A 22210-nucleotide genomic window follows, 5' to 3' on the forward strand; every position below is an offset into this window, starting at 1 on the left:
CTCTAATTGCTGCTAATAATCACATTCAGATTATTTTTGTCTTTTTTGGGCCACACCGGTGATGCTCAGCTGTTACTCCTGGCAATGAGCTCAGAAATTGCTTCTGGCTTGGGGGATCATACGGGACACTTGGAAGTGAACCTCAGTATTTCTGGTGCACGCCAGGCAGATTTACGGCTAGGGCCACCACTCTGGCTCCAACATTGCAATTGAAATATTTAAGAGATACACTGATTTAAAAGTTCTATTTGATCGCTTCTCGGCCTTTTGGCTAAGATCAAGTGTAGTATCTGTTCTTATCAGTTTAATATCTGATACATCCTCTATCCGAGGACAATATATTAAATGGATTTTTGGAGCTGGGAGTCGGAAGAGGAGCTTGCTCAGTCCGCTCCGCGCATCGACCCAGTATTGCAGTACCTCCGGGAATGGTGCACCCCCTCCTTGGGGAAATAAACTTGTTTAAGAAAAGACTTAGTGCTCGCTTTGGCAGCACATATACTAAAATTGGAACGATACAGAGAAGATTAGCATGGCCCCTGCGCAAGGATGATACGCAAATTCGTGAAGCGTTCCATATTAAAAAAAAAAGTTCTATTTGAAATATTAACTTAAAACCCAATTACTACCAATGAATTTTAATACATTGCTAAAAAAAATTTAGCTATTTCAATATAAATACCAATACATTATCCTATTGTGGCATCTATACACCTGAATATAAAAATTTACTGTCTAGAATATTTTGAAGAACAGTTAAGGAATATTTGTATATTTTTAATACCATCACTTATTTCTAAGATTTATTTTATTTTTCAAAACTACAACTCAGTATCGTCTATTTAACAATAACTTCCTATTCCTCTATTCCTTCATTCCCTGGCAAACACTACTTTATACCCTGGTAGAGTTTGAAATGCCATAGTATATAGTTTAGGTAAATCATACACTATCTATTTTTGTTACTAGCTTATTTCATTTAGCTTAATGTCCTCAAAGTTCATTTATGTTGTACATAGGTCAAAATTTCTTTTCATTTTTAAGACTGATAAATATTGTATTTAATGTATATGCTGAATTTTCTTTATTCATATATGAACATGTAGATTACATTCATAAAGCTATGATTATTCTAATGAGGTATAAAATAATACTATTGCTATCTTAACCCACTAAAATAGCATAGAATAAAACTATTTTGGGGGACGCACTTGGCAAGCGCTCAGGGGTTACTCTGGGCTTTGAGCTCAGAAATCACTCTGGTAGGATTGGGGATTATATGGGATGCTAGGGACTGATTCTGGGTCTGAAAAGGGAAATCAGCCCCCCCCCCCCCCCCCGCACCAACCTTGGCGGGTGCCCCGCCCCTTAAGGAAGTCGTCACTGCCTCGGCCCCACCTCTACTCCTACCTCACCAATGATTCGTGTTACCGTAGGGGAAGTCCAGCCCTCAAGGACTCTCCTTCCCCTCCCACTTCCCATCCTATATAAGGGGGTGATCAGGGAACCACGCGGTCTTTGGTTCTGGTCCTATTCTGGGAATCCATAGACCCTGGCCATTCCGAATGGTCAGTATTAAAGCACTTTTAAGCATTTGCTGGGACTCATCAGCCTCTTCATTTCTCTGCGCCGGGCAGCTAGATTAGGACGTCCGGACCTTTCAACACAATAAGTATTTTAAGTGACAATAAGATATATACCTTACACAATATAGAACAAAAATATAAATCAACAAAATATGAATAAAATAGTTGATTAATATTATAGAAAATGTATTGGGCTATAAAGTTTAGAATAAAAGAGATATATGTTATGAATTCATATTTTATGCTCAAATGCAATTTTTAGTTTCAGACATTCTTGTTAAATTAAGTGTAGAAATACAAAAGTGTTTTTCTTTATTAATAATAACATAGCTTCTTAACAAATATATTTATTGTAAATTTTAAATAACTTATATATGGACTTTTATTATCATGTATTCACCTATTGAATTCTGTATTTGTGCATACTGGTCCTTGGTTGTGAAGGACCATTTAGCTTTTATTTTCCATAGTGGCATTAGTAGGAATAAAAAAGGATGGCAGGCATCTAGCAGTATAGGATAAATGGTTAACTCCCAATAGTAAAAGAAAATTTGTCTAGTTTAATCAGCTGATGTGGCATGTAGGGCAACTCATGGGGCATTTTATGATCTTTCTTACTGAGTCTTATAGTTAATTTGTGTGGAAAGATCTTTATTATAAATTAAATAAATGATGAGGTGATTAAGAACTTGAATAATGAACCAGAATTTAAAATTAGGGGGAGGAGTTGAAAAGTCCGGACGACCCGACCCCCCCAGTTGCCCAGCACAGAATAGTGAAAAAGGCACATGCTCAGCAAATTGCAGGCAAGTTCCAATTTTAATCTGATCGATCAGAGGTTCGAAACGTGCTCAGAGCAGAGCAGAGGTTGCGAACCCCGAGGTCTGAAATCAGGGTTTTTTTATACAGTTTTCAGGTGGGCTGTGTTATTTTTACAGCGGAAACAGGAATGGGCTTTGATATGGGGGAATCCGGAGGTTTTGGGGGTAGGTGTGAGTAGGGATCCAGACTTCAAGTCTCCAAGTGAGCGGGATTCAGACTTTAAGTCTCCAAGATGTCTTCAGGACGATTAATGCAGGGTCTGTAAAACCATGGGGAGCCAGCAAATGGATCAGCACCTGTAGCTCAGTAGATAAGAGACAAGCAGGTAGTTAACACAGAGGGGAGGGTGAGGGGGGAACATTGCATTGCATGAGAAAGAGACAGACAACTCTCATCAGAAATGTGTAGGGGAAAATATGTTTTTCACTTCTTTCAGAGTGAAAACACAGCCATAAGCCATAAGGCATTTTCCTTACACACAACTGTCTTATGTTAAATCTCTGGCATGTCACATGTCCTGCCAGGAGTAATTCCTGAGCACAGTAATGTTTCCTGAGTGATTCCTGAATGATTTCTGAGTCAGTAGTAAACATCGAGTGCCACCAGGTGTGACCCCAAAACAAAATACAGCACAATAAAATAAAATTTATCTCTATGACATGAAATTTTGTGATTTTAGTCACAAATTATTTTTATTTCATCTTTTCAGATTTATAAGTGGAATTTCAAGAAGTTAATATAGTTACATAATTCAGAAAATAATGATAAGATGAATTGAGCTTGTAGAGCCTGTGAAACATGTGAGACACCATAGCTTATTGGTGGTGTCACCAATGTGAGACATCATATTATTTTGTAAATTTTTTTTCTCTAACCATTACTACCATGACAAGGTCTTCTAGTAATCTGATTTCATTATTTTTCTTTGGTTCTTTTCCACATACAAACTAGAGAACACTTTTGGAGCCTGTATTTCCTTTACCAACTATATTCATTTCCTTTTACAGTCAACCCCATTTACACCCCAGCATCAGTTCCTGAGCTACTACTGACTTCTCTGGGGCTTAAGAGTTTTTCTCCTTAGATGTTAATTTACTGCCACCAGAAAGTGACAAATCTCCTTTTGCAGCCTTTTTACCACAATAAAACTCATTAAGAATAAGAGGAGGCATGGAGATGCAGGGTTTGGGGGAAATCATAAAAAAATATATATCTTTTTCAAGCAATTTGCATTTATTCAAGTGGCAGCACTAAGTGAGTTAATGCTAAGAAAGTAGACAGCTCAAGTTAATAAGATAGATTACTCAGGGAAACAGAAGTGTCACTATTACTTGCCATGTACAGCAGTGGATTTGTTACTTTTGAATGTTGGCAACATTAATAAAAACATCATTTATTCAAATCGAGATGTTCCCTAAAGTTGCACTTTGGTTAATAAAGATAAAATCCTTATGTTGTTGTTAAATGCTATCTTCCCATTCTGGGAATCCTTCCAAAAGCAACCAGGGCATTTAATCCCTAAAATAAATTAGTTATTGTGGGATCTTCCAGAACCTGGGTTCTATTAACTGATTTCTTGGAACATGTCTTAAGAATCAAATATTTGTACCTCTTATTTAATAAAGCACAAAACAAAGAAAGAAAAAATATCTCATACCTAGAGCAAAGACATAATTCCATTGAAACTCTTATTCAATTTCCACATTCTCTTATCCTCTTTTCAAACCCCCTATTTTTTCCACTATCATTTCTTTCCTTCATTCTCTTTTTCACAAAAGTCTAGCATAATCCAAAACATCACTATACTATATGGATAATTTTAGTACTTCTTTACTTGCTCTACTACAGATAATACTAATACATCTCTTGTTTTTTTAAACTATATCCAGTTACTTTAATTTCATATTATTTCCCATTTAGTTCATTAGTCACATTGATTCCTCTCAACTACCACTGTCAAACACAGATTCTGTGCCTCCAGGCTCAGTACTCCCTTTGCTCTTTCCTCCTTCTTTTCACTCTCCTTAAGCCTTAACCTGTGTACCATTTGTTTGCAAGTAACATTTTTAACAGTTCTAGTCTCTGACTTACATTTTCCCAGAGCTCTGAACTCTGAACCTGTTGAAGTGGCATCTTCCTAGGCTCTTGAAAACTTTCCAGAAGATACACTTTAAATTTCCTAGTTATGTCACTAGTCATCAAAACACTAGACATTCTGATTTTCCATACATCCCAGACTTCCGTGTTCTCCTTAAAATAATCTACGTACTTCATATTTCATGAACACGAGCTATTTTAATTGTTAAATATTGTTCATATTCTATCTATCTATCATATATCTTTTTTATACTTCTATTTTCAAGCACAGAGACTGTCAAGGAACTGAAGAGCTAAAGCAACTGAGGACTAAATTTTGAATTATAGAATCTCTATTATCAACACAAATAAAAATCTAGTCTCTTGTAAGAATTTTCAAATTGGTCTCCTCAATCTGAATTTATTTACCAGTAACAATTCTTCATTTTGTTAATAAGCTGAGTGTTTTAAAAAACAAAATAAGATAATGTTATATCTATCCCTCTATTAAATAATTGGAAATTATTATATTAAAAATGACATTTATATAAGATATAAAATGTCTTTTATATCTTGCCTTCTGCTCTAGGTCTCACTGTGAGAATGATCAGTCTTGCCTGCACTCCTTATAATCTCTCTATTTGTCACATGCTGTGACTTTCTGGTCTACAATTCCATGTCCTCTTAATCAACCCCTAATTTATATGAACTCATTCTTCAGCCTTGCTGATTTCTTTCTCTCTTAAAATTACTCATAATAGCTAACTGGAGGGGACAACTATTTCTATAATATGATCTAACAATAGAAAATAAAACTATAGCTATAATAAAATATTTTGAATATTTTTTCTGGTCTACTTAAAAACATACACAAAGTATGCTTTTTATGTAAAAACATGTCAGTGTCCTTTATTGTGTAAATAAAAATGCAGGTGATATTAATGCACTTGTTTACTTTTAATGTATAGATGAAATGGTGGAAATAATGGAAGTATTCAGTAAGAAATGATCTTTATCTGAGTATACCATTTTAAATAGTACACTGCTGCAGACATCTTGCATCCCTAAGCAAAACCTTAGTGGGGTCAGAAAATCCTCACTGGAAGAAAGTAGATACACGAGCAGACAAATATGAAATATGAAATAATTGAGACCACACAAAATGCATTGTATGGGGACCCACATCTATGAGATGAGAGACACCTTTACTTTTCAGCCTTTAAGCACAACTCTGGTATGCAAGACATTTCCAGGGGAACAAAGGGCATAGGATAAAAGGAAGGCTAATTTCTTACATATCAAAGTAGTACATGGCCCTAGGAGTCATTACTGATGTAAATTAAGGGATAGCAGGAAATCATGTTTTTCTCCTGATAACAAATATTAATCTGAGGGAAATAGTATTCTAGCTAGGGGCTAAAACCCATTTCCTCTGATCTGGTAATAGAAAGAGATAAAAACTAAAGAAAGGGGTGAAGAATTATTCAAAGTGACAGGGAAAGTTCCTGAGACAAAAATAATTCTGCTTTTGTGCTCAAAGGCCGGGAGAGAAGACCATTGTCTTGAAGATGCTATGCTTTGACTTGGCCTTAGGAAGCAAATAGGCTAACAGAAAGAGTGGTATCTGGCTTGGCTTTAGAGATGCAAATATACTTAGCCAGCAAGGAATTTTTGGCGGGTTTTCTTTGGTACTGAAATTTCTTTATGACTGCAGGATAGCTAAGGTCGAATTTCTGTAGTATAGCAGAAACGAATTAAAGGGAAATGTTAAGTCACTGCCATGTAAGAATTATGACAGAAATATCGCCAGTGATCCATGCAGGGGTTAGACTTCTCCAAAGGGCCTTCTGGCAGAGATATTTCTTGGGAGGAAAATTAGGCACTGCACCAGGAAAGCCAAAGAGCACATCTGGAGTGTGCCTCCCTTGATAATGGAGACATGCTCTAAAATACACTCTTTTCTATTATTTTTTATGTCACACCTGGCGGCACTTAGGGACTATTACTGGCTCTGTGCTCAGAAATCGCTCCTTGCAGGCTCAGGGGACCAAGTGGGAAGCCAAGATTCGAATCACTGTCCTGCATGCAAGGCAAACATCTTACGTCCATGCTATCTCTTTGGCTCCACTGTCCAATTAGAAGGTAAAGAAATAAACAGAACCAAAAGAAATTAAAAGTTATCAATCTGATCCTAGCAGTGTAGGATTCAGAAGCTGTAGCACATCTATAGCTAAATAGGTTAAAATAGTATGAAGACTGGGATATTAGTTATAATTTATCTATGAGAACCTAAATATAGGCTGGTTACTTTAACATATAAAGATTGAGAATCTGTTTTGACACTGAGGAATTTGAACAAATAAGTAAAACACTTTAGGCGAGAAAATTGTAAGGAGAAAAAATTGGAGTAATACTAAAATCTTCTGTTCCTGCATAAGCATAGAAAAGTTAGAGAAGAATTAAGCAATAGAAAACAATAGAATATATAAACAAATTTTGATAGGAATATTGTTAGAAGGGGAACTGCTGGTCTGCTGAATATCCCCATATGCATATATACATAACATTTTTTCCAAATTCCAATGAATTTAGGTAAAACAGTAAAACTATGTTCTTAGCTACTTTAAAGAAAGTAGGCTTAAACAGAAACATATACACAGAAGAGTAAAAGGTGGCATTTTGTTTAAGAGTTTATAAATTCAGTGTTTTGATTTTTAAGAGTCTATCAGCTCAGTCTTAATTTTTATCTGCGGGTCTGACGTCATCTGTTTCCAGGCAGCTTCCAGGGGATGGCTGTCAGGGAGTTTTCACGATGTCTGCATTCTGGTCTTTTAGATGTCACAGGACTGTGGGTTGAAGCTGAAATCGGCAGGGAGTTGAGTCGCTGAATCTGCAAACAGAGCCTGTCTGTCTGTTCAGGAGGCTCAGTTCAGGCAAAGACTCTGTCCAGGGAGCCAGATAGTTCCTGCCGATCCTTTCTGAAAAACTGAAAATTTAAGCTAGAAGTTAGTGCAGACATTATTATTGAAGAATATAGTTGCTTACTCTTGACTGGATTCCAGTCAAGAAAATATTTCTAGACCTATAGAAATTTAGATAGACCTATATTAAATTTAGATAGCTTTAATTATTATCAGGGGAAGCTATAGGCTTCCTTTCTAAATGTATATTCTAGAAGTTCTATCATTTAAAAAATATTAAAAAGGGAGTGTGGGCAAAGAAACCCCATTCTTTGTTTTTAGGATGGCAAAGGGCTGTCCATTAGCTGTAGTTTCTACGTATAAGAAAAGATTAAATTTTTATGTTACTTTGATTCCAAGTGAATGCAATTGACTGGTTTGATCCCGCAGTTTTAATTTCTGGAAAAGATCAGGTTTATTAGTGGGATTTCCTGAGCAGATCAGGCCTCAGAGCTGCAAGTGTTCCTCTCCTTTTGGGAGGACAGAATTTTATTTGAAATGATAACAAAAAAATTAAGTTAAAGCAACATAGCATTAATTATCTTAAATTGATTATGAAGCAACGTAAATTTTCTATAGTCATAATATTTAAATGCATTTTATATGCAAGTAAAACGAAGTAGTGGTGTTAGGTACAGCTATTTTTCGAGGCTAGAAATATAAGGAAAATAAAAGAAGCAAGATTTTTGCCATAATTGCAAGTGAAATTGAATTTAGTTATACATAAGATTACAAAATAATTATTGTATACTTAAAAGAAATGTTTAAGAAAATTACATAATTGGCATAACTAATCATATTGTATATATTTAAATAAAGGAGAGCAAATTTATAGAAAAAATCATAAAAAGAATAGGGAGAGGAAAAAAATTCTTATTTAAATGAAAAGTTAAGTAGCAAGTAAGGTGTGAAAATTATTAATGTAAGTTACTTGTTAACTGGCATTTGTGAGGAGATACACTGCCAGTCTTAGGAAAAACTTTAATGCTATGCTGGGAGAAAACACAGCTGAATTACATTACTGTTATTTTTTCACTTAAATTTTTAGAGTAAGATTTTCCTGGTAAGGTTAAAGTTAGATTAGTAGTTGTATTAAAACTTTGTTACTTATGACCAGTTTGTTACAAACAGTAAGTAACTTCCACCTTAAGTCCTCTAAAAATGCATATAACTTAAATACAAAAAGTAGTTGCCATACACATGTTAACTTAAAATTTTATTTCCAGATAGCTGAATATTACGTTATGCTCTTTAGCATAAATTTAGTAAGATTGGAGAAATCTAAGATGTATTTTAAAATTTCAAAACAGGGAAAACTAATATATTTGAGGGAAATAATACATCAAGAAATGCAAATAGAAACAGATTATAAACTATATTTGTAGAAATATATTCAAATCAGGGGAAGAAATAAAAACTAAAAGAACTTCCAACAGTATTTAAAACTTAAATTTAAAAAGAAAATTAATATTACAATATTACAAGATATTGCATTTACATAGCAGATTTTTTTCAACTGTGATAGACTAATAATTCTGATAATTATTTTCTAAATATTCTAGAAGTAAACATTAAACACTAAAGAAAATTTGAGCTGCCCTTTGCAATGTTATGGATGGAGGTTAAAAATACAGATAAAAAAGAACGTACATTTAATTACAATAAGATGTTGAATAAATGTATTTAAATATGAATATATTTATTATACATTTCTTATTCATACAAAGACAAATATTTTTACCTTAATGTAGATAAGAATATATAATTAGAATCTCTAAATATCAGCTATGTGTTTACAAATAAATATATTTCTGTGTATATCTTGCATCTATAAATATAGAGATTTGAGAAATATTTATTGATATAGATATTAGGAGCATATATTCTATATTTAAATACATATTTATATATAAATCCAATTTCTATCTTTATGCATTGAAAGGTGTTTTGATAAAAAACTGAATTGCTCAATATTGAACATACCTAATCAACAAATCTGACTTCACAAAGTAATTATTTAATATCATTTGAATAAAAGAATTATTTCAGTGTTAAGGACAGGTACAGAATAAGATGTTCCTAAATAAAATTTTATGCTATTAAAAATGTCATGCCATATTGTTCAAAATGGTAGACTTCTTTTCTTGTAAGATTAATGTTATATCATTATAATGTACACATATAAAATGAAGCAACCCTATAAAATAACTATATATAATATTCATTTCTGTGTGGTTATATCTTCTACTATGACCCAAAGATTATGATTCTTGAGACCGCTGAAATGGACAACTGCACACCACAGACATATGCTATAGGACCCACTCATTGAGTATATATTAGTAAATTACTATTTTCCCTTTCCTTTTATTTTTTCTATTGTTTTCTCTTTTTCTTCTCTCCTTTCTTCTTCTTCTTCTTCTTCTTCTTCTTCTTCTTCTTCTTCTTCTTCTTCTTCTTCTTCTTCTTCTTCTTCTTCTTCTTCTTCTTCTTCTTCTTCTTCTTCTTCTTCCTTTCTTTTTTGTTTTTTTGGCCACACCCATTTGATGCTCAGGGGTTACTTCTGGCCAAACGCTCAGAAATTGCTCCTGGCTTGGGGGGACGCCAGGGGATTGAACCATGGTCCTTCCTTGGCTAGCACTTGCAAGGCAGACACCTTACATCTAGCGCCACCTCGCCTGCCCCCTTTCTTCTTTTTTAACCCAAGCTATGGTACTATTATATCATAATGTCTATGCTGTCAGCTTTTTTCCAGGAAAGGAACATCAATGTATGAGACATGGTGGATTATACTACATAAAGTAGATTCTTATATTGCCCGCTACCTTGCTTAGTACTCTAGTTGTGAAAACAATGCTTATCTTATAATGCTCCATACACACTCTAACCCTGAAATCTTCATTTAGCAAAATTTACCCCTGTCATCCAAGAAGCACCACAAAATTGGAAAACTTTTCCCCTCCAAGATATCGAATAATAATAATGTACATAACAATTATATGCAAGGTAACAAGAGAAGTATATATATTTATGTTTTGCCTCTTTGATTGATTTTTTCTTAGTTATTATAAATAAATATTGAAATGAACACTGGTATGCTATTTCTTTGTGATTTATATAAGATTTTTATTTTATTTCTATCATATATCTGATAGGAAGTAGAATTGCTAAATCAAAGGGTAGTTTTATTTTTCATTTTTTCAACTGCTGAAAATGAATATATATTTATGTAAGTTTGTGTAGAGATTTACAAGCAGATGTATCAAAAGTTGTATAGAGAAAAGACAGAAAATGAAAGTAGTATAGAGATTATGAGAGCAAATTAGTGTAAGGCCCATACAAAGACATATGAAAGAGAAAATAAGAAAATGTTTATATCTGGATGTAATATATATTACATATGTATGACTATGTTTTCTATAATTTTTAAAATTTTAATAAGTCTTAGGTAATCTAAAATATAATATGAATAATATTTCATAATGATATACATTAGTAAATATTCTTAAAAGGGTTTGATATTACATTAAGTTGCTTGCCTGCAATTGGTTAACCTAGGTGTAGTTTCTTAACATGGCATATGATTCACAACCAATCTAGGTACAGAATCAAGTATAAACATGCTGTATAATCCAAAATTAATAAAGCAACCCAAAACCAAATAGTCAAATAAAATGTGGTAATACAATTGGCAATACCAATATCAAACTATTTGGCAAAAAATTACAATATAGAATTAAATCTTGGGTATACATTTTTTCCTAAGCTATAGCACTACCATTTTTTTTTTTTATTAATTAACAATACTAGTCTGGAGTTTTCTGATTTTTTATACTTTACTCACAAGTGAATGATAATCAATAGATTGACAACTACCTGATTAAATATCCTTTTCAAATCATTATCAAGTTTTGTGTTTTTTGTTTTTGGTTTTTGGTTTTTGGGTCACACCTGGCAGTGCTCAGGGATTACTCCTGGCTCTATGCTCAGAAATCGCTCCTGGCAGGGTCGGGGGACCATATGGGATGCCGGGATTCAAACCACCATCTTTCTGCATGCAAGGCAAACGCATTACCTCCATGCTATCTCTCCGGCCCCAAGCTTTTATTGTAAAAGAACATAAGCTGAAATTTATTATTCTATAGATCATATTTTCTCACTGTAATTTAGGTTTATTTAAATTTGGATTTATCTCAAACCAGATTTTTAAAAGATATTTTGATTTTTATGGGTTAGTTACAATAAAAGGATGTCTAGACTAATAGTAGCTGTTGACTATTTAATTCTAAAACTTTCTCACAGCACCCTACTTTTCTTCACAAGTCTGTTTTGAATTTAAATGTTATGCAAAGAGTTTTGTCAGTGAAATGCCTTCACTTCAATAAGGTATATGTTTGCATGTTAGCATAGCTTTAACTAAATGATATTGTGCAAGTGATGTTTATATTTCTATACCTTCTTTATTAAAGATGATATTTTAAAAGAGTGCCCCTATGAACAAGACTGTCTTCCTTATATCCATTTCTTCCTTGTAGAATGTTATTTACAGTAAAAGTGACTCATGCTTGATTATAAAAATGTACAGCTTAATAGTACAGATTAACACATTTGTCTGTAATCCTTTAAATCATAATCTTGATCTGTAGAAACTTGGAAATGCAAATTGATAGCCTTTATTACTCCAATCCATATTTTCAATATAATTTGTTTTTTAAATTTTTGGGGGGCCACACCCATTTGATGCTCAGGGATTACTCTTTGCTAAGCTCTCAGAAATCGCCCCTGGCTTGGGGGGACCATATGGGACGCCGGGGGATTGAACCGTGTCCTTCCTTGGCTAGCGCTTGCAAGGCAGACACCTTACCTCTAGTGCCACCTTACCGGCCCCTCAATCTCATTTCTCAATTTTCTTATTTGGCAGCTGCAAGTGCCGCTAGATGGGCATAATTCAAATAGTTTAGTTTTACAGCTGCCACCTTTACTTAGAAGTTATAGAATTCTATTGAGACAGCATAGAAAATAGAAAGTACATGGCTGAGTCACACTACAGAACACTCAGGGCTTGCTTGCCTTGGTTGTTCTAAAGTTTGAAAGGATGTGGGAGGGGAGATATTTAATTAGGCAAAGGGTAATATCGAAAAAATAGGATCCTACCCAAGATAAAGTAAAAAAAACCTCTTTAAAAGATAGAAGCTTACAATCATTTTTTTTCTCTTTTACAGAATATACCAACAGAAAAAGGATGCATCTACAGTATTAATATTACTAACTACAGCTTTAAGTTACAGAAATTTTATATGTCAACTTATTTTATCTTTAAGAAAAGGCTATAATAACTAGTCTTTTACTCATTTTATAGATTTTGGAAAATGAGAATTAGTGTAGTGATGAATTAGGCTGCATATTTTTCTAACATCAGTGAGTTTTTATCTTTGAATATTATAAAATTATATATATTTTATTCAGGGGTACAACTGGCAATGCTGAGGAGCTTAATTCAGTCTTTGATTTTGTTAGCAATCCAGGGCTTTCTGGACACAAGGAATAGAACATTCTCTGGGACCTTTATATTTTCATTTTTTTTTGGCCACACCCGGTGATGCTCAGGGGTTATTCCTGGCTATGGGCTCAGAAATCGCTCCTGGCTTGGGGGGCCATGGGTGATCGAACCACAGTCTGTCCTAGGCTAGCGTGGGTAAGGCAGACAGATGCCTTACTGTCTGTGCCATGGCTCTGGCCCCTTATTTTTATTTAATAATTGATATATTTGTTACAAGACTTTAATTTCTTTATCTGGTAATTTCACACCTCTTCAAAATATATGAGCAAAAATTAATGTCTCTTCACTGTTCACTGTACATTTTTTTTATTTTTATTGTTGTTTTTATTTTTATTGTTGTTTGTTTTTTATTTTTTCTAAACATCAGGAGGTGTTTAGAAACTACTCTAAGATTGTATTGAGGTAGTCAGCTAGTGCTGGGAATTGGTGATTGAGAATTGAACTCAGTCCTACATATATAATGCAACTATTTTGTTAAAGAGTCATTTCTAGCAACAGTCACAATACTACTTATTAAGTTTTCTGTCCATAATTCTGTCATATACTTACATACACAACACATACACAGATTGTCTCTCTATGCAGACTGTAAACTTCTCAGGGTAGGAATCATTTTCAGTGAGTCTATGGCACACTAAAGCACAAGGCTGGAGGTTATAAGGCTAGAGAAAATGACAAGTCCTAGATTTATAAAGAGACTCTGGTAGTCAAATAATACTATGCAATCTCTGACTCTGAAGCAGATACAGGTGGGTCTGCATTTACTAGTTTATCTGTAAATGGAGAAAGGACAGTTCCTAAAAAAATAAATAGCAAGGACTCTGTATCCCAAAGAGTACCAGGACTTACTATTCTCAAGATGTGTAGCAAAATATCAAAACCAAAATCTTATTTTATTTTTTAGATATAGCAGTATTAATCAAAGTTCAAGTTTTCTGAAAACAAAAGAATAATTCTATTTTTTCAGATGAGGACAAAATAATAGATAGTAAAATGTACAGGTTTAATTCACAGGTTAATGTGAAGGTATTTCTCATCCCTACCTTTCACTGCTCCCTCAACAAAGTTACCCTGTTAATCCAGAAGAGGATGGTCTGATTTTAAGGACACACTTTTTTTTTTATTATTTTTTTAATTTGTTTTTGGAGGAAGAACTGCCATCCTTTAGGTGTCACAGTGAACCACAGGTTTAAAGCATAAAGACCATTATACAACACAGACTTATTAAACATGGGACCCTATAATCAATGTTAATTACATATGCTATGTTCTCTAAATTTATTTCTGTCAAATTTTATTATAAATGTGGTCAGTCCCTAAAAATATTGACACTCAAAAATGTAAATTTATGAAACCTTTCTAGACAGTTTATTAACCTCACACCAAAAACTTTTGGGTAGAAAAATTAGATGACAGTTTGTTTTTGTTTGTTTTGGGGCCACATCTGGCTGATCTCAGGGATTACTCCTGGCTCTGTGCTCAGAAATAGCTCCTGGCAGCCTCAGGGAACATATGGGATGCATGGAATCGAATCCGGGTCTGTCCCAGGAAGTCTGCATGCAAGGCAAATGCCCTACCACTGTGCTATCTTTCTGGTCCTAGAGATGACATATTAAAGGCAATTTTCTTCTATAAAAAAAAGTCTCACTGACCAGTGGTTGGTAATATAACCCATGTAAATTATGTTACTACAGGGCCTTACTTGAGTCTAGAGTGATAAGTTTTATGAATTGAATTTCAATATATCAATAATAGTAATTTGCAATTAAATATTTGAGAAAAAAAGGTCTATGAATTTATGACAAAGATGTTTTCTTTTGTATAAAAAGATTTATTAAGTTATAATCCAGCTCTCACCCAATAACCTTTGTAAAGTATCTATTTTCATAAATTTTAGTACATTTATACAACTGAAAAATTCATCACCACAAATAACATTTGAAAATTAATGTGTAATATTAACTTCATTCATATTTATCCACATTTCATCTTTAAGTAGAAAGCCAAAATTTTCTCAGGAAAGGAAAGAATAAAGTGACTATTTAGACCAATGGTCTTTAAACTACGGCCCGCGGGCCACATACTGTATTTATTCCCATTTTGTTTCTTCACTTCTAAATAAGATATATACAGTTTGCATAGAAATTTGTTCATAATTTTTGTTTTTACTATAATCTGGCCCTCCAACAGTCTGAAGGACAGTGAACTGGCCCCCTGTTTAAAAAGTTTTAGACCTTCTAGAAACCATTATGTTGCTCCATTGACTACATATATACTGATCAATAAAAAAAGGTGATATTTTAGACAAAGGAAAATGGGCACTTTTGAAAATCAAAGCCCCTCAAATTTGACTTTGGCCAAAATGCAAGTCTGAGGTGTTACCCAGGATACAATTGGTGTGCTATGAACTAACATGTAAAGGGCAAAACCTTTTGCCAAGATACTGAAAAAATCAGAACTTTATGAGTCAAGATAGCTTTCCAAAGTGTGTGAAGGAAGGTGATTATAATAAAAAGAAAACCAAAGAAAGGTACTAAATTCTAATGAAGCACAAATCGACTTAACTCGTACAACCATATGGTCCACCAAGCCTGCCAGCTGTGATTTCTGAGCACAGAGCCAGGAATCACCTGAGGGGCCCTGAGTGTGGCCCAAAAACCAAAACCAAACTAATAATAAAAGCAAAAACACCCACACACTTAGTGAGAATTAGTGGATAAAAGTCTTATCTCTAGAATCCAATTTTGGGGAATTCATACAATGGAAAATGTTTAAAAACATTTTTTTGAGGGTCCTGAGTGATGGCACAGCTTTAGGGCATTTGCCTTGCATGCAGCTGACCCAGGACAGACAGAGATTTGGTTCCTGGCATCCTATATGATCCTCCAAGCCAGGAGAGATTTCTGAGTGCATAGCCAGGAGTAACCCCTAAGTGTCAATGGGTGTGGCCCAAAAATCAAAAGAAAATAAAACAAAATATTTTAATGACTTCTGGATAATAAAAACAAACCCTCATTTTCCTCTTTTTTCTTCTCAAATCTAATTCTCTCTATATATTTTTCTTTTCTGAATATTTTGCAAGAATAGGGTGTTAGGCTATGTAGCTTTTTGTCTGATTATTTCTACAAATATATATTGTTTACAAGGTTCATTTATATTGTAACCAGTGACAGTAATTTTTCATATATATTCCTTTGTGTATGCTCATATTCCACATTTTAAAATCAATTCATCATTTGATGGGCATTTGGGTTGTTTTCAGGCTTTACCTATTATAATACTATTATAAATACATGTTTTTATGTGTTATAATTTATTTCCACTGCTGAATACTTATAGAAAAGATTGATGGATGATATGATAAGACTATGTTCAGCTGGCATACTTACAAAATATTTTTCTAAAAATGTACACTGTTTTACATTTCCATCAGCAGCGCTTGAGATTTCTTATCTTTCCACATTTATGCCAATATTTTTTTATTTTTAAAAGCAAAGATGGGTGAAAAATAAGTATATATTTTTGTGCAAGTTTAGATATTCATGTTGGAGTGAACCTTTGCCATGCTTTTAGGTGGATCAATTATGGTGAATGAGATGTTAATTTTAACATGTAGTTACTTGCACACATACTTGGAATCAGCAGGATCCTTCCATTTCCCTGTAGGACACAAGTAAAATTTGAGCCAATTTAAAAAAACATATATTCCAGAATCATGCATGTAGCTCCTAGAGTTGGAGTTCATTCCTTGCTTATTTGAGGTCCTGAGTTTGATCTCTGATACCACATGATACACTTAAAACTGCTGGCTAGAGATTTAGAGACCCACTAAGTATCGTGATGTGTAGTCCTGGTGGTCCCCCAATATTGAGCTTGACAAGCTTAGTATTGGTTGGCTAAATATCACTCAAGTGGCCTTTAGGTCCCCTGAACATTTCTACAGTGGTGTGGAGAAAAGGTCAAATGCTCAAATGCATGTTTTGCTTCTAGGACAGAATTTTTCAACCACTGTTCCATGGCACACTAGTGTGCCATGAGATATTGTCTGGTGTGCCGTGGGAAGAGTTCCAATTTCATCTGTAACACAAATAGACCAATCATTAGATTATTTCATAATAAAATAATTATAAAATAATTTACTTGTGTTTATTTGATTCCTATTCAAGAGAATTACTTTATGTAGTCAATATAGGCACAGTTATTTTTTTTAACATTTTCAAATGGTGGTGTGCCTCTTGATTTTTTTTTTTCTTGAAAAAAGGGTGCTGTGGCACAAAAATGTTGAAAAATACTGTTCTAGGAGGTTTGAGTGGTTAACCATATGGTCCTCCTGATCATTACAGAAACTATTTCCAAACACAGAGCTGAGATACCCTATGAGCATTTCTGGGTGTGGTTCAAAAGCAAAACAACACCAACAAGAAAAATTTCATAGTTATCAATCTTTCTAAATAATAGGTGATTCAGATTCCAGGAAAATAAAAAGAGAAACACATTTTAGAATCATGATAATTATGTCATAGGGCACAATTCTAGAGAAATATGGGAATGTCATGCAAAAACACTTATAAATGTAATACAATGTAAATGGTCAATTTTCATCAATGTGAATATTATTATTAACTTATATTTAAACCCTGTTCATAAGACTGTTGTTTCAGACATTCAGAGATCCCAACACCAGTGTATTCTTCCCAATGTCAATGTACCGAATTAATTCTCAACCTCCAACCCTGCCCCAGTAGCAGACATAAACAAATTTAATATATATTACTTGTTACAAAATGGAAAAGGAATGTTCAAACATATATCAATAAAAGAGAATCTTTAATAATTGTTTCTCATAATGGTTGCTACTAGGATTTTCTGAGAATATACTGGTTGGTGCTAGTTGTGCCTTCTCTGTTACTGTTTTGCTAGTCAACATTCCCACTAAATTTGCTGTGTTTCTACTTGGCAGCCAGGATTATGAAATTTGTAGCTGGGATTATTTGGTGATTTAGAGTCTTATAAGGTTCAGGTGTGTGAGGCTACGTTTTGTTTTGTTTTGTTTTGTTTTTGTTTTTGTTTTTTTCCATGCTAGAGGATGTTGATGTAAGGGGGCTGCTAGGCCTTCCAAGCAGGAAGGTGAATTTGCTGCCCCATTCTCACAAGGCCCCAGAGTTCACAGCCTAGAGACCAGTCTGCAAGAGCATTTATTATTAATGCAATACTTTCTAAAGGGATTATAGGGATATTTCACAAGTTGTACTCAGGTTCCTGGATACAGGCCTGATTGTTTCAGTGAGATGTGGTGTTTCAGGATGAAATGAGATGGATTAAGATGATTACATCCAACTGGCTCTTGAAATATGTTTAGATTTATATTCTCATTTTTTTGTAAATACATAGAGAAAACTCCAAAAACTTATTTAAACATTATATCAATCTTTTTACTCATCTTTTGGGCAATTCAAACTCCTGTCTCTGATGTCAGAAATTATTCCTCTATGACTGGGAGATCATATGAGATGCTGGAAATCTAACCCCCTGTCTGCTACATGTAAGGTAAAATACCCAACCTGCTGTGCTATCACTTTGTCCCTAACAATCTTCATGATCAGCATATATTTCAAAAGTAGCAGATTAAAAATCAAATATGTATTCTTGTTAATGAGTCCTTATGTCCTTTGGAAGATAGCATGTTAGATGGTAGTTGGTTGTTCTCAAGTGGCCATTTGCTAGAAATATTAGGGCATTTTTCTATATTGCATTTTAGACTCCACCAAAGATAGCCAAAAATTCCAGTCAGGATTCAATCAGAGCATAAAAACACGAAAAGGTCAGGATTGAGACAAAGCCAACGAGCCAAGTAGCAAACAAACCTAGTTCAAGTAGGTTTGTTGTGGGAATAATTTTAAAGGTATTCTTACAAACCTAATGCAATAATTGGAATATTATAGTGATTAAACATATATATCATCATTATTATGTATAAATGCATAAAATAGTTTACTAAATATCTTCAAATTTAACACTAAGCTTTAGGACATAATCAATTGATTTTTATGACATTACAAATTCTTATTTAGTAATTAAAGTTCTGTAGTTTTCTACCAAGGCAATTGTTCAAACATAAAAATTTTAAAGCATGCTGTGTCAGCTCATTGAGAAACCTCATATTCTTGCAGATATTTTTGTATGGTTAAAATCCCTCTTGAAAGGACAAAATAACAGAAACTTGTATTTACCTCATATACCAGTGCCTCTTCTGTTTTAAATAGAAATGAATATTTTAAATTTGCTTTATTTTATCTTAGATTTATTTAACAAAATTTAAACTGTCTCACGATCATGGATCTCACTGTCTCTAGTTCATTATGCTTTGGGCATAAGTAAAACATGAAAATATTATCATGCCATTTATTTAGCATAATATGAATGACAGCTAATTGCTTTCCATTAATTTTTTAAATTTTAATTCATCTAAAAATGCTTCATCTGGCCAAAGCAATAGAGCAGGTAGAGTACTTTTTCTGCACACCACTAACCTGGATTCAATTCCTAACACAACGAATAATTTTTTTCTAGGAGTGATCCTGGAGTTAGAGCAAGGAGTAAGCCCTTGAACATTTTCAGGTGCAGCACCCACACCAAACACACACACACACACACACACACACACACACACACCTCATATTCTTATTTATCTGTGCTAACTAAAATAAAATGACAAGGAAAGGGGAGTTATCAAAGTGGGTGAAACTTTATGCTAGAGTGCAGATATGAAAAGGCAAGGGGAGGAGAGAAATGATGTGTGATTTATGTTGAGCACTGTATGTTTGAAATTCATCCTTTGACACCTTTGAAAACATTTGTACGTATGTAAAAGAAAAAAATAAATTCAGGCTTTTATAGTATTAGAGAAATTCTTTGCTGTTTTTGCAAGTAATACAATTTTCTTGCTTTGTTGTATCTTGCTGAACTCCCTTTTATCAAGGTGCTTCTATTTATCTCCAAAGCTCTTCTTTCCATTGTGAGAGGGAAGGAAGGACCTAGAGTATTTGACTGCAAATGTTTTAGTGTTAGAAAGTAGGATTCTAAATGTTGAATTACTAATTCAGTTTCACTGAATTACTTTTTACTTATTTGAAGAATAAAATTGCACTTCATAGGTTTTTAGGATACTAAATGTAGCAATAAATGCAAATGCATTAGTCTACAATATAGAATATTGCATATAAACACTCAAAATGTTAAATATTGATACAGATATGTCTACATAAATTATTTTTTATTAATATTTTATAAATAATTTCAGATTTAGTTGGTTAGTTAGTTTTGTTTGGGGGTCATACCCGGCAGCTTTCAGAGCTTACTCCTGGCTCTGTGCTCAGAAATTGTTCCTGGCAGGCTCTGGGGATGAAATGGGATGACATGGATTGAACTCAGGTTTGTCCTGGGTCGGCTGCATGTAAGGCAAACACTCTACCACTGTGTTATCTCTTCGGTCTTTAATTCCAGATTTATATTGCTTATATTTGAGAATGCATTTTGTGTAGAACTTTGCTATTACATACATTCTTGTTCCTTAAGTGGGTTCCCATTATACACAGAATGTAACTATATAATTATTTTTATTACAGAACATAAAGAACCAAATTTTCTAATTTCTTAATATTATTCTATGTGTTAGCTATGAACGTATCAGAGTAGTTTATGACTAAAATTATTCAGTGACTATGTACTTCTCTTGTAAAGATGTAAAATAGGACTCCATTGTAGCAAAAATGAGTACAATGTAATCATAGGAAAAATTAAATTTACTAGTACAGAGATTTCTTTGCTCAATTACTATCTGGATTATATCCTGGAAGTTAAGAACTGGTCATTTAAGTCAGAATGCTTAAGAAATTTTGTATCAAAACAGTTGATATCTAGTCAAGGTATTGACTCAAAATAAAGAATACTGAATTCTAAACTGTTTGGTTGATTAAAAATTCGGAATAAGTCTAAGGAGTTCTATATAAGTTGAATTTTTATTAAAAAGTAACGTTAAAAGCCAAAGTTTAGACCTTGTCTTCATTAATATCTAAGAGAAATACTTTAGATATATTTTGTCAAATCTCATGTTTTTTTTTTTCCTAAATTTTCAAGAGTAACAAGCATGGGTTTGGGATTTGATAACCTCTTAATCATGTACGTTTCAAACCTGAAAATCTGGTCTTATTAATTTGATCCCATTGCTCAATGTGGAAATATTTTTTTTTGTATTAAGAATCTGCTCTGTAACTTTGAAATAATCTACAATTTGTAGAATGGGTTGTTTTTCTGTTTTTGCGTTTGTTTTTTGAGTCACACTCAGGGGTTACTTTTGGCTCTACACTCAGAAGTCGTTCCTGGCAGACTCCAGGGACCATATGGGATGTCAGGATTTGAACTACTGTCCTTCTGCATGCAAGGCAAATGCCTTACCTCCATGCTATCTCTTTGGTCCCTGCTTTCCTTTTTCGTTTTGTGTTGTTTGGGCTTTATAACTGGTTGTGTCTAGGCTCACTGGCATCTCTATACTGACAAATCATTCTAGAAGAATCAGAGGACTAATATGTAGTCTCTGGGATTAAACTGGGTCTACCTTATACTAATCAAAATCCTTACCCAGTGTACTATTAGGTTCCTTAAATTAATTAGTTTATTTTTTGAAGAAAGCTAAAATTGCTAATCAATCAACAGTACCATAGCACAGGATAGAGTTTAATAGGACATTCAATCTCTAAGCTATCTGGTAGGATTTTCCTGCATAACAAGTCTCATTCAATAAGTCTTTGCTTTTGATTCTAAGTTGTTTTTATGGATCTTACTCCTGAATTCTCTGGTTTATCTGGCAATTAGTGATGTAATTATTTGTAGACACAGAAGGTTAAGAAAAAGTCCAGAATTGTTGTCTGCAAATTTGTAGTTTAATTTAGAATATTTGCTCTTCGTTTTTTTGATATTATTTTTTTCTTTCAATATAATTAGTCTAAAATCCATTTTTCATATTTGCCTTTCTTCCACAAAACATTTTATTTATATACATTTTATTTTTTAGTATATTTTATATATATTATATATATTTTAAATTTTAGTATATTTTAAATATACTATTTAGCTATTCCAAAGCCACTTCAGATTTCTTATATTTCCTATAGAAAATAATATTTCCCTCCCTTTTTTATTTGTGTAGG

At 33.5% G+C, this 22210-nt stretch overlaps 2 non-coding genes across 2 annotated transcripts; both read left to right on the forward strand.

Annotated features, from left to right (window-relative positions):
- The first annotated feature begins 251 nt into the window (after nucleotides 1–251).
- Nucleotides 252–442, forward strand: LOC125995172 (U2 spliceosomal RNA). The gene has a single exon (XR_007490754.1). It is a non-coding gene; the product is annotated as a U2 spliceosomal RNA (small nuclear RNA).
- Nucleotides 443–477: 35 nt separating this feature from the next.
- LOC125995297 (U6 spliceosomal RNA) lies at nucleotides 478–584 on the forward strand. Its single transcript, XR_007490843.1, has one exon. It is a non-coding gene; the product is annotated as a U6 spliceosomal RNA (small nuclear RNA).
- Nucleotides 585–22210: the final 21626 nt, after the last annotated feature.

Source organism: Suncus etruscus, chromosome 17, assembly GCF_024139225.1.
Source record: "Suncus etruscus isolate mSunEtr1 chromosome 17, mSunEtr1.pri.cur, whole genome shotgun sequence".
Taxonomy (NCBI): Eukaryota; Metazoa; Chordata; class Mammalia; order Eulipotyphla; family Soricidae; genus Suncus; species Suncus etruscus.